At 44.2% G+C, this 13085-nt stretch overlaps 1 protein-coding gene across 2 annotated transcripts in view; it reads right to left on the bottom strand.

The window, feature by feature from the left end:
• LOC112255529 (spectrin beta chain, non-erythrocytic 1) overlaps window positions 1-13085 on the bottom strand; it is a 127385-nt gene that overhangs the window by 42176 nt on the left and 72124 nt on the right. The window lies entirely within an intron of this gene.

The raw sequence follows: 13085 nt of genomic DNA on the forward strand, positions 1-13085 counted from the left end.
ATTTAAGCTCAGTTTTTCACAATTCCTGACATTTAATCCAAGTAAAAATTCCGTCTTAGGTTCACTACTTTATTTTAAGAATGTGAAAATGTCAGAATAATAGTAGAGAGAATGATGCATTTCCTCGTATTTCTTTCATCACATTCCCAGTGGGTCAGAAGCTTACATACACTCAATTAGTATTTGGTAGCATTGCCTTTAAATTGTTTAACTTGGGTCAAACGTTTTGGTTAGCCTTCCACAATAAGTTGGGTGAATTTTGGCCCATTCCTCCTGACAGATCAGATTTGGAAGACCCATTTGCGACCAAGCTTTAACTGATGTCTTGAGATGTTGCTTCAATATATCCACATAATTTTCCTTCCTCGTGGAGCCATCTATTTTGTGAAGTGCACCCCCCCCCCTTTTCCCTCCAAACATAAGGATGGTCATTATGGCCAAACAGTTCTATTTTTGTTTCATCAGACCAGAGGACATTTCTCCTAAAAGTACGATCTTTGTCCCCATGTGCAGTTGCAAAATGTAGGCTGGCATTTTAAAAGCGGTTTTGGAGCAGTGGCTTCTTCCTTGCTGAGCGGCCTTTCAGGTTATGTCGACATAGAACTCGTTTTACTGTGGATGTAGATACTTTTGTACCGGTTTCCTCCAGCATCTTCACAAGGTCCTTTGCTGTTGTTCTGGGATTGATTTGCACGGAAGGAGACAGAAGGTGTCTCCTTCCTGAGCGGTATGACGGCTGTGTGGTCCCATGGTGTTTATACTTGCGTACTATTGTTTGTACAGATGAACGTGGTACCTTCAGGAGTTTGGAAATTGCTCCCAAGAATGAACCAGGCTTGTGGAGGTCCAAAAACATTTTTCTGAGGTCTTGGCTGATTTCTATTGATTTTCCCATGATGTCAAGCAAAGAGGCACCAAGTTTGAAGGTAGAACTTGAAATACATCCACAGGCACACCTCCAATTGCCTCAAATTATGTAAATTAGCCTATCAGAAGCTTCTAAAGCCATGACGGAATTTTCCAGAATTTTCCAAGCTGTTTAAAGGCACAGTCAACTTAGTGTAGGTAAACTTCTGACCCACTGGAATTGTGATACAGTGAATTATACAGTGCCTTGCGAAAGTATTCGGCCCCCTTGAACTTTGCGACCTTTTGCCACATTTCAGGCTTCAAACATAAAGATATAAAACTGTATTTTTTTGTGAAGAATCAACAACAAGTGGGACACAATCATGAAGTGGAACGACATTTATTGGATATTTCAAACTTTTTTAACAAATCAAAAACTGAAAAATTGGGCGTGCAAAATTATTCAGCCCCTTTACTTTCAGTGCAGCAAACTCTCTCCAGAAGTTCAGTGAGGATCTCTGAATGATCCAATGAAGTTTAAAGCCGGATTTGGATACAAAAAGATTTCCCAAGCTTTAAACATCCCAAGGAGCACTGTGCAAGCGATAATATTGAAATGGAAGGAGTATCAGACCACTGCAAATCTACCAAGACATGGCCGTCCCTCTAAACTTTCAGCTCATACAAGGAGAAGACTGATCAGAGATGCAGCCAAGAGGCCCATGATCACTCTGGATGAACTGTAGAGATCTACAGCTGAGGTGGGAGACTCTGTCCATAGGACAACAATCAGTCGTATATTGCACAAATCTGGCCTTTATGGAAGAGTGGCAAGAAGAAAGCCATTTCTTAAAGATATCCATAAAAAGTGTTGTTTAAAGTTTGCCACAAGCCACCTGGGAGACACACCAAACATGTGGAAGGAGGTGCTCTGGTCAGATGAAACCAAAATTGAACTTTTTGGCAACAATGCAAAACGTTATGTTTGGCGTAAAAGTAACACAGCGCATCACCCTGAACACACCATCCCCACTGTCAAACATGGTGGTGGCAGCATCATGGTTTGGGCCTGCTTTTCTTCAGCAGGGACAGGGAAGATGGTTAAAATTGATGGGAAGATGGATGGAGCCAAATACAGGACCATTCTGGAAGAAAACCTGATGGAGTCTGCAAAAGACCTGAGACTGGGACGGAGATTTGTCTTCCAACAAGACAATGATCCAAAACATAAAGCAAAATCTACAATGGAATGGTTCAAAAATAAACATATCCAGGTGTTAGAATGGCCAAGTCAAAGTCCAGACCTGAATCCAATCGAGAATCTGTGGAAAGAACTGAAAACTGCTGTTCACAAATCCTCTCCATCCAACCTCACTGAGCTCGAGCTGTTTCGCAAGGAGGAATGGGAAAAAAATTCAGTCACTCGATGTGCAAAACTGATAGAGACATACCCCAAGCGACTTACAGCTGTAATCGCAGCAAAAGGTGGGGCTACAAAGTATTAACTTAAGGGGGCTAAATAATTTTGCACGCCCAATTTTTCAGTTTTTGATTTGTTAAAAAAGTTTGAAATATCCAATAAATGTCGTTCCACTTCATGATTTTGTCCCACTTGTTGTTGATTCTTCACAAAAAAATACAGTTTTATATCTTTATGTTTGAAGCCTGAAATGTGGCAAAAGGTCGCAAAGTTCAAGGGGGCCGAATACTTTCGCAAGGCACTGTAAGTGAAATAACCTGTCTGTAAACAATTGTTGGAAACATTACTTGTGTCACGCACAAATTAATGTCCTAACCGACTTGCCAAAACTATAGTTTGCTCACAAGACATTTGTGGAGTGGTTGAAAAACAGGTTTTAATGACTCTAACCTAAGTGTATGTAAACGTCTGACTTCAACAGTATATGATGAATATTTAGGTTGAGTCCCCGATCAACAGTGAGGATAGCGAGGGATTTATTGCTTGTACTTGTGGAAAGCCTCTCGCTAAATAGTAGAAAGCAGATTATTCAGTCGACGTTCCTATCGGACCTAGACTACATCATCTATATGAACAGCTGCCACTTCATTAAAGCCAATAGATGCAGTTTATCATAGCGCACTGTGCTTTATTACGGGTGACCATTTTTGTACTCGTCACTGCATTCTCTACCAGAAAGTTGTTTGACCCTCTTTGATGTCACACAGGTTGATACATAGCTATGTTTCCATTTAAAAAGCTCTTTTACAAAAAAGTCCCACTGTACTTAACATCATTACTAAACTTTAGACATACGAGTTCCCACACCCGGTCTCAGGGATGGCTAACTCTGTAAATTCCTTTGATCTCTACGGAGTTAGGTAAATCAGCTTTTAGTTTTCTTGCACCTTATTTGTGGAACAATCTTAACTTATTTAACATTTGATATTCTGGTGCCTCTAGTGTAATTCTGAAAGCTGATTGAGGACCTTATTACTGATGAATGTGTGTCTCTTTCTGCTCACATTTTGATGTGTATTTTCTGTCATTTGTCATTCAGTGCTCATCTGTAAGAGACGTTGGTCTCAGTAAGACTCCCTGACAAAATAAAGGTTAAATAAAATAAATACAAAATATAAACTGTCTCTGACAGAGGATCAACTGTAATCAACAGGCTCCACTTTCTGCCTCTCGACCGTATGCTAAAATGCTGACCACACCGCTCGCTTGTTTTTAGACATTTTTGCAAATATATTGAAAATGAAATACCTCATTTACATAAGTATTCACACCCCTGATATGTTAGAATCACATGTTGCAGCAAATACAGCTGTGAGTCTTTTTGAGTAACCTGGATAGTGCATCATTTACACATTATTACAAAAATTATTCAAGTACTGTCAAGTTGGTTGTTGATCATTGCTAGACAGTGATTTTCATGTCTTGCCATAGATCTTCAAGACGATTTAAGTTAAAGCTGTAACTAGGCCACTCAGGAACATTCGTTGTCTAAGCAACTCCAGTGTATATTTGGCCTTGTGTTTAGGTTATTGTCATGCTGAAAGGCACTTGTCTCCCAGTGTCTGTTTGAAAGCAGACGGAACCAGGTTTCCCTCTAGAATTTTGCCTGTGCTTAGCTCTATTCCGTTTATTTTTATTCCCCCCCAAAAAACTCCCTAGTCCTTGCCGATGACAAGCATACCCATGACATGATGCAGCAACCACCATGCTTGAAAATATGAAGAGTAATAACTATGTGATGTGTTGTGCTGGATTTGCCCCAAAAATAATGCTTTGTATTCAGAACATAAAGTTAATTTATTTTGCAGTTTTACTTTAGTGCCTTATTGCAAACAGGATGCATGTTTTGGAATATTTTATTTTGTACAGGCTTCCTTCTTTTCACTATGTCATTTAGGTTAGTACTGTGGAGTAATTACAATGTTGTTGATCCATCTTCAGCTTTCTCCTACCACAGCCATTAAACTATAAACTGTTTTTAAAGTCACCATTGTCACCAGCCTTCCTCTTCGGCAACTGAGTTAGGAAGGACGCCTGTATCTTTGTAGTAACTGGGTGTATTGATACACCATCCAAAGTCTAATGAATAACTTCACCATGCTCAAATGGATATTGAATGTCTGCTTTTGTTTTACCCATCTACCAATAGGTGCCCTTCTTTGTGAGGCATTGGAAAACCTCCCTGGACTTTGTGGTTAAATCTGTTTTTGAAATTCACTGCTTGACTGAGGGACCTTACACATAATTGTATGTCCGTGGTACAGAGATGAGGTAGTCATTCAAAAATCCTGTTAAACACTATTATTGCACAACTTGTTTAGGCGTGCCATAACAAAGGGGTTGAATACTTATTGACTCAAGACATTTAAGATATTTATTTTGTATTAATTTGTAAAGAAATCTAAAAACATAATTCCACTTTGACATTATGGGGTATTGTGTGTTGGCCAGTGTCACAAAATCTAAATGTAATCCATTTTAAATTCAGGCTGTAGCACAACAATATGTGGAAAAAGTCAAGGGATGTGGATACTTTCTGAAGGCACTGTATTATATTTCCTACTGGGTAAACTAAATATCCTTCAGGGTTTATTACCTACTAGGTGGAAGCACTGGACCATTTTATTTATGGTTAGGCCCACCCAGTCCACACACTCATTTTCACATGCTGCCTGCTTTACAGACCACACAATTTATTATTGCCACACACCTAGATACTACTGTAGGTCCAAACTGACATGAACTCCAGTACCTCAGAAGAGAGGGCTACAAATGGAGGCACTGCTGAGATGGTTAACAGGAGATCCTGAGATAATGGATGAGCAACGATTAAACAACAGGACTGTACATGAAGGCAGTGCAGTGAACAGTGAATATAAAACATTGAAAAGACTATCCCCCTATCAGAAGGCCAACTATTAGTGGCGATATCAAGCCATTTGGGAACCCTCTCATTTTAACAGCGAGTTCCAATTGCTCAGAGGGAAAGAGAATGGAGATTAATATGGAAAAGCTGAAACAGTGGAAGGACAATGATCCTATCAGGGAATTAATGGTTATGGGAGTAGAGAAGGAGCATCAGATATTGAAAGGGCTTTGGATGCCTTCGAGTTGTTTGGGTTGCTTAAACTGAAAAACTGTATGCAACATCCTCAAACCAAGTGGGCCAGTGTTTTAGTTAAGATGTTTGTGGACCTCACTGCATAGTGTGTGCCAACTCTGGTTGAAGATGAAGAAAAGGGCATCAACTGGCAGTTGATCTGTCTAGGAAATGTAGCTCCTCCCTCTCTTGAGCAAATACCCACCACCAAGTTCCCCCCATGTCAGCACCCCGTAGTAAAAACAAACTACAGGCCTTCATGGTGAGAAAGTGGATCTCAGATAGCAAGCTGAAGAACCTTGTCAAACCCCAAGCCACAGCCTCAAGACCTGAATACATCATTGAAGCCATGGGGAAGGTTCTGAAGGAAGCTATGACATCTCACTATGAGGCCAGTCCGTATAGAAGACTGCAGACTTTCAATGGCACGGTGTAAATGCCCTTTGGGGAAGAGGACATGGATGGAACAAGTAAACCAGATGTTGCCTGAGTGGCAATACTCCAACCAGGAGAAGAGAAAGAGACTCATCGAGAGTTTCAAGGCCCCTGCTCTGAGTGTGGCTACAGCGCTAAGAGCTAACCACAAAGATGCATTAGTAGATGACTAATTGAACATACTGGAGCACACATACGGCACAGCATGAGGTGGAGTCAGGGGAGCACCTCTACTACAAGTTTGAGGGCCTGCGACAGAAACCTGGAGAGAAGATCTCTGATTTCCTCCTTTGACTAGAGAAGTCGTCACAGAAGGTCAGAGTGAAGAGGCATTGATGAGTCCAGGGTCGACGTCGCACAAGTTAACCAGATCATCAAGGGAGTGATGTACAACACTAATATCCTGGTGCATCTTCAACAGAGAGAGAAGAGAGAGGCCACCTACATTTCCAGTTCGACTGCAAAAGCTGAGGGAAGAAGAGAAGCACTCTCATAGAATCCCAGTATCCCAAGTCCAACCTCAGAAAGAGACAACATTAACTGCTGGGACCGAAATCAAATCTCTCTGCAGACAGGTGGAAGAACTGAAGTCTGTCATAGCAGTAATGAAGGTGACCCTGGCTGAAGGCAACATCGAGGTTTACATGAAGTTCAACTCTGCTTAGAGGCTCTGTATTGTGAGCTGCCAACTTCTGTCCTGATAACCAGCAGTGTGGTTACTGTTCCTGCTGAAGATGGCAGCAGCATCTCCCCTCTAAGGGTGAAGAATGAAAGCACTACAACCCAATCTCAAGTTGGCCGAACTGCATCCAGTAGCTCACATAACCCACACAGAAGTCACCAGGAAAGAAGAAACCCTCAACCCTGACCTCCTTGACTTCAGCAACTCTCCCATTCCCCCACAATGGAAAGAACGGTTGCAAAGGAGACTGAAGGAATGGGCCAAAGTGTTTTCTTTAAACGAATAGGAGGTGGTTTGTGCAAGTGGAGTGGAACACATGCTCAGACTCACCAATGAATGACCATTGAGTGAGAGGTTCAGAAGTATGGCGCCCATGGATGTAGATGATGTTTGGAAACACTTGAGAGAGCTGACGGACTATCTGTCTGTCTGTCAGGGATCAAGTAGTTCTCCATCCTCGATCATTGCAGTGGCTATTACCAGATCCCCATGCGCAAGGCCGACAAGGAGAAGACCGTGTTTATCTGCCCTCTTGGTTTCTACCAATTAGAGAGGATGCCTCAAGGAGTCACTGGAGCCCCAGCTACTTTCCAACTATTAATGGAGAAGGCTGTCAGCTACATGAACCTCCTTGTGTGCTGGTCTACCTGGACAACCTCGTCGTGTTTGGGAAAACCTTGGAGGAACATAAGGAAAGGCTGATGAAGGTCCTGGACCAGAAAAACTCAAGGCCCTCCAGTCATTTCTGGGTTCTGCGGATACTTCTGGAGGTCCGTGAAAGGATACGGTGTCCAGAAGTTATGCCCCCAAGACGAAAAATGGCAAGCCTATCACTCCCCCTGGAGTAAACTACCTAAAGGAGAAAGAGCTGTTTAGAGAACTATGGATAGCAGAGTGTGAGAGAGCCTTCCAGAACATCATTGAATGCCTCACCAGCTCACCTGTGCTCGTATTTGCTGTCCCTGAGGCTTGTCCAGGACAGAGAATAAATATTCAGCGCACAAGCTTGAGTTCCTGGGGTTAAAGTGGGCCATGTCGGACAAGTTTCATGATTATCTGTACGGAGCAAAGCTCTTGGTGCCCACGGACAATAACCACTTCACCTACGTGCAAACCACGGCCAAGCTGAATGCCACAGGCCAGAGGTGGATGACCACTCTCACCAACTACAAGTTCAAGTTGCAGTACAGGCCAGGGCGAGTGAACATTGATGCCGACTCCCTGTCAGGATGCTCACACATCAGTGCTGAAGAGGATGGAGACTGGGTTGAAATCCCCTCATCAAGGGAGTCAGAGCCATTTGCCGAGTAATGACTGCCAAAGTCTCTTCAGGCAGTATCTCTGAGAGGGCAACTGTGAACATAGGAGTCCCGCCCGGGGCTGTCCCTGAAGCCTTTGTGAAATTCACTGCTCTGAAGACGGATGGACTATCCTGCCTGAGTCCTGAGGATCTGTGATGCTCACAGCTCTGGGACCAAGTGATATCCACCGTCAGCCAGGCCCTGGGGTTAAGAAAGGAACCCTTCCTAAGCAGAAACACAAACCCAGAAGAAGCCTTTCTCGTGAGGTCATGAAACATGCTGTACAAGGAAAGGATGTGTAAGTCCAAGGTCCCCAATTACAAACAGGTGTCAAATAAAGGGAGACAAGGCCGACAGAACAGGAACTTTTGATGACACGTCCTTCTGAGAAACTGGATGAGTTTGGATATGTTTTGGAGGGGTGATGGCTTGGATGGTGATGGCTCGAATAATCAGTCATCTGAGCCAATGGCAGAGCCATAGATTTAATCCCAGTGACATTTAGCAGATTGCACCCGGTCATACGAGGACAGGACTTTTTTTCTGCTATCAGAGCAAAACTAAGGTGATTTTAGAGGAGGGAGGATGCTACACAGCTAAGATGGAGCTCATACATTAGTGAAGAGGAGTCTGAACAGATTCAATGTAAAGTCAGTGAGCTAAGAAGAGATAAAGAAACCGCAGTTTTTTGGAAGTTAAAGATAAAAAGCTGTAAGAAACAAATTAAGTAGCACAGACCTCTGGGAATGAGATGAAAGCAAAAAACTCTCCAGAAGCAGGCAGGCAGAGCGAGGCGGGTGGAAAGGACAGGACAGGCAGAGCAGTGACTGTATGCTAGCAGGATAGTCCATATCTCAAAACATCTTCCATTATTGGATTAATTGGTATAATTTATGGTAAAGCCTCAACCATTAGCTACCTCTTCCAATGACAACATTTTTATTGTTTTGTGTGAGTACAGCCCCTGCGATAAAACGCCCAGTGATATCCACCATCAGCCAGGCCCTGGGGTTAAGAAAGCAGCCATTCTTAAGCAGAAACACAAAGCCAGAAGAAGCCATTCTCCTGGGGTCACGGGACATGCTCATGCAGTGATGGATGCTGTACAGGAACCCCAAGACCTCCCGTCCAGTTTGACAGAGACAGCTGGTCCTGCCCCAAGAGTACCACCATGCTGTTATGGAGTCACTGCATGATGATATGACTGGCCCAAGCAAGTTTTTACTAGCCTCGCATGTCTCGCGACATTGAGCAACACTGCATGAACTGTGCAAGGTGTATCCATTGGAAGACACTACCCCCATGGGCCGCTGACCTTGTCAACATCACCCATGGAGCTGGTCTGCATCGACTTGACAGTGGAGAATGACAGCAACACCCTCATCATTACAGACCACTTCACCCACTATGCCCAGGCATACCCTACCAAGGACCAGCTTGTTAGCACAGTGGCCAAAGACGTGGGAGAAGTTCTTTGTCCACTACAGTCAAGGAAGATACTTCGAGAGCCGACTGATCCACCAAATGCTAACCCTTGTGGGGGTAAAGAAGTCAATAACCTCTCCCTATCATCCTCAAGGGAACGCAAAGGTGGAATGCTTCAACCCTATGCTGCTGAACATGCTTGGCACTCTGGGTCCAAGCAGAAGTCCACCTGGGGCCAGCATATAGCTCACCTTGTGCACGCCTACAACTGCACAAAGAACGACTCCATTGGTTTCTCACCATACCACCTCATGTTTGTTTGGGAGAGAGTTAAGGCTACCAGTCCACCTGTGTTTCGGAGTGAGCCCTGATGGAAGCCCTTCAAGTGACTAACTGCAGTACACAGTCAAGCTCAAAGACCAGCTACATGAGGCATACAACCTTGCATGAAGTGCTGCTGGAGAACCGAACAGCCCACAGGGAGCGTTGCTATCCAGTCCCCATCCCCTTGCTGTCGGATGGATTTGAGGCAGAGGAAAGCAATTCAGAGGATGACCTTACCAGGCAGTTTCTAAATCCAGAGGCTACAGTTTTTGCCCCAAAACCTAAAGGAGCCACAGGAGATGAACTGGAAAGTGATCCTGAAGGAGGAAACTGTCCTGCCCTCCAGGTCAACAGTGGACACTCGGGCCACCCCAAAACTGTCAGTAGTTAAGCAGTCTTGTGATGAGTTAGGTACACCTCACAACACTACTGTAGTAAACGGAGGTATATGGGTATTTTGCAGCATCTTTGGTATGAAAAGGGTAACAAAGGTATAAGTACTGCTGATGTTTTGAGAAGCATTCCTTTTGGAGTTTTATTTTTCTTGGATGAAACATGGTCTGTTTACATGTGTATCTGTGTACTTTTACAATGTCAAGCTCTTACATGCTGACAATTCTGTGTAAATACTAACCTATTTCATAATTTTGAGGTCAAAGGTGTAGGGACTTGTTGGGAAGTTTCTTTTGTAAGGGGTGTATGTAACCCCCTGGTTACTTTGTTGTTTTTTAGCCCGGACTGTATTATTTACTGTGTGCTGACATTGTTGCATGTGGGACACATTTGTGAGATGGACCAATTGCTAGCCAACAGTGCGATGCGCTTGAGAGAAGACTCACAAAAACTACAAGCAAACAACATTTGCTAATTAGTTGCTTCAAGGAGTTACAGTTGTGTAACTCGCTCACCAGTGCAAATAAATGTAGTATATAAAAGTACACCAGTATGAGGAGACCCATTCAAATTTGTGGATTCTGCAATTTAGCCACACCCGTTGTTAACAGGTGTATAAAAATCAAGCATACAGCCCTGCCATCTCCATAGACAAACACTGGCAGTAGAATGGCTTGTACTTAAGAGCTCAGTAACTTTTAATGTGGCACGGTCATTGTATGCCACCTTTCCAACAAGTCAGTTTGTAAAATTTCTGCCCTGCTAGAGCTGCCCTGGTCATCTGTAAATGCTGTCATTGTGAAGTGGAAATGGCTAGGAGCAACAACGGCTCAGCCGCGAAGTGGTAGGTCATACAAGCTCATTGACTAGTGGTTTCCATTTGCACGCTGCATAATCCGGGTAGCCATTTGATTAGCTGTTCAGAGTCTTATGGCTTGGGGGTAAAAGCTGGTGAGAAGCCTTTTATTCCTAGACTTGGCACTCCGGTACCGCTTGCCATGCGGTAGCAAAGAGAACAGTCTATGACTGGGGTGGCTGGAGTCTATGACAATTTTTAGGGCCTTCCTCTGACACCGCCTGGTATAGAGGTCCTGGGTGGCAGGCAGCTTAGCCCCAGTGATATACTGGGCCGTATGCACTACCCTCTGATGTGCCTTGCGGTCGGAGGTTGAGCAGTTGCCGTACCAGGCAGTGATGCAACCAGTCAGGATGCTCTCGATGTTGCAGCTGTAGAACCTTTTGAGGATCTGATCATCCATGCCAAATCTTTTTAGTTTCCTGAGGGGGAATAGGCTTTGTCGTGCCCTCTTCACGACTTTCTTGGTGTGTTTGGACCATGTTAGTTTGTTGGTGATGTGGGCACCAACAAACTTGAAGCTCTCAACCTGCTCCGCTACTGCCCCGTCGATGAGAATGGGGGCGTGCTCGGTCCTCCTTTTCCTGTAGTCCACAATCATCTCCTTTGTCTTGATTACATTAAGGGATAGGTTTTTATTCTGGCACCACCCTGCCAGGTCTCTGAGCTCCTCCCTATAGACTGTCTCATCATTGTCAGTGATCAGGCCTAGCACTGTTGTGTCGTCTGCAAACTTAATGGTGGTGTTGGAGTCGTGCCTGGTCATGCAGTTGTGGGTGAACAGGGAGAACAGGGGACTGAGCACTCACCCTAAGGGGCTCCAGTGTTGAGGATCAGCGTGGCAGATGAGTTGTCACCTACCCTTACCACCTGGGGGTGGCCAGTCAGGAAGTCCAGGATCCAGTTGCAGAGGGAGTTGTTTAGTCCCATGATCCTTAGCTTAATGATGAGCTTTGAGGGCACTATGGTGTTGAACGCTGAGCTGTAGTCAATGAATAGCATTCTCACGTAGGTGTTCCTTTTGTCCAGGTGGGAAAGGGCAGTGTGGAGTGCAATAGAGATTGCATCATCTGTGGATCTGTTTGAGCAGTATGCAAATTGGAGTGGGTCTAGGGTTTCTGGGATAATGGTATTAATACGAGCTATGACCAGCCTTTCAAAGCACTTCATGGCTACGGGTCTGTAGTCATTTAGGCAGGTTACCTTAGTGTTCTTTGGCACAGGGACTATGGTGGTCTGCTTGAAACATGTTGGTATTACAGACACAATCGGGGACATGTTGAAAATGTCAGGGACGACACCTACCAGTTGGTCAGCACATGCCTGGAGCACCAGTCCTGGTAATCCGTCTGGACAAGCGGTCTTGTGAATGTTGACCCGTTTAGAGGTCTTACTCACGTCGGCTATGGAGAGAGTGATCACACAGTCGTCCAGAACAGCTGATGCTCTCATGCATGCCTCAGTGTTGCTTTCCTCGAAGAGAGCATAGAAGTGATTTAGCTCATCTGGTATGCTCGTGTCACTGGGCAGCGTGTGGCTGTGCTTCTCTTAGTAGTCTGTAATAGTTTGCAAGCCCTGCCACATCTGACGAGCGTCGGAGCCGGTGTAGTATGATTCAATCTTAGTCCTGTATTGGCGCTTTGCCTGTTTGATGGTTTGTCTGAGGGCATAGCGGGATTTCTTATAAGCGTCCAGGTTAGAGTCTCGCTCCCCGAATGTGGCAGTTCTACCCTTTAGCTCAGTGCGGATGTTGCCTGTAATCCATGGTTTCTGGTTGGAGTATGTACGTACAGTCACTGTGGGCACGACGTCGTCGATGCACTTATTGTAGAAGCCAGTGTCATGACGTTGGCCTGGGGGTAGGTTCATGACAGTCAAATACCTCTTTCCCCCTTTTTCCTCTCTCTACCCTACTGATTTTACATTTGCAAAACCCTTGGTTAACATAGAGATTCTGGGAACATCAGTAGGTGGGGGGAAATTAACTATATTCTGGTAATCCGACCAATTGAACATATGTGGTGGTACTTAATGAATATGATGTCAGTTCGGTTGTCATCTGAGACATTCTCATCAATGATAAGATGACAAACTCTACAGTGGAAAGTCTACACAGAGTTATCAGATTCACATGGAATTGTTGTTCAATTTAAATGTTTGAATGTGAAATGATTCGTGATGGATGAAATGTGATTTTAGCTTCTAAAATGTGAGATTTGGGTTTTCATAAGGTAGGGCTC

The sequence above is a fragment of the Oncorhynchus tshawytscha genome, linkage group LG01, assembly GCF_018296145.1.
Source record: "Oncorhynchus tshawytscha isolate Ot180627B linkage group LG01, Otsh_v2.0, whole genome shotgun sequence".
Taxonomy (NCBI): Eukaryota; Metazoa; Chordata; class Actinopteri; order Salmoniformes; family Salmonidae; genus Oncorhynchus; species Oncorhynchus tshawytscha.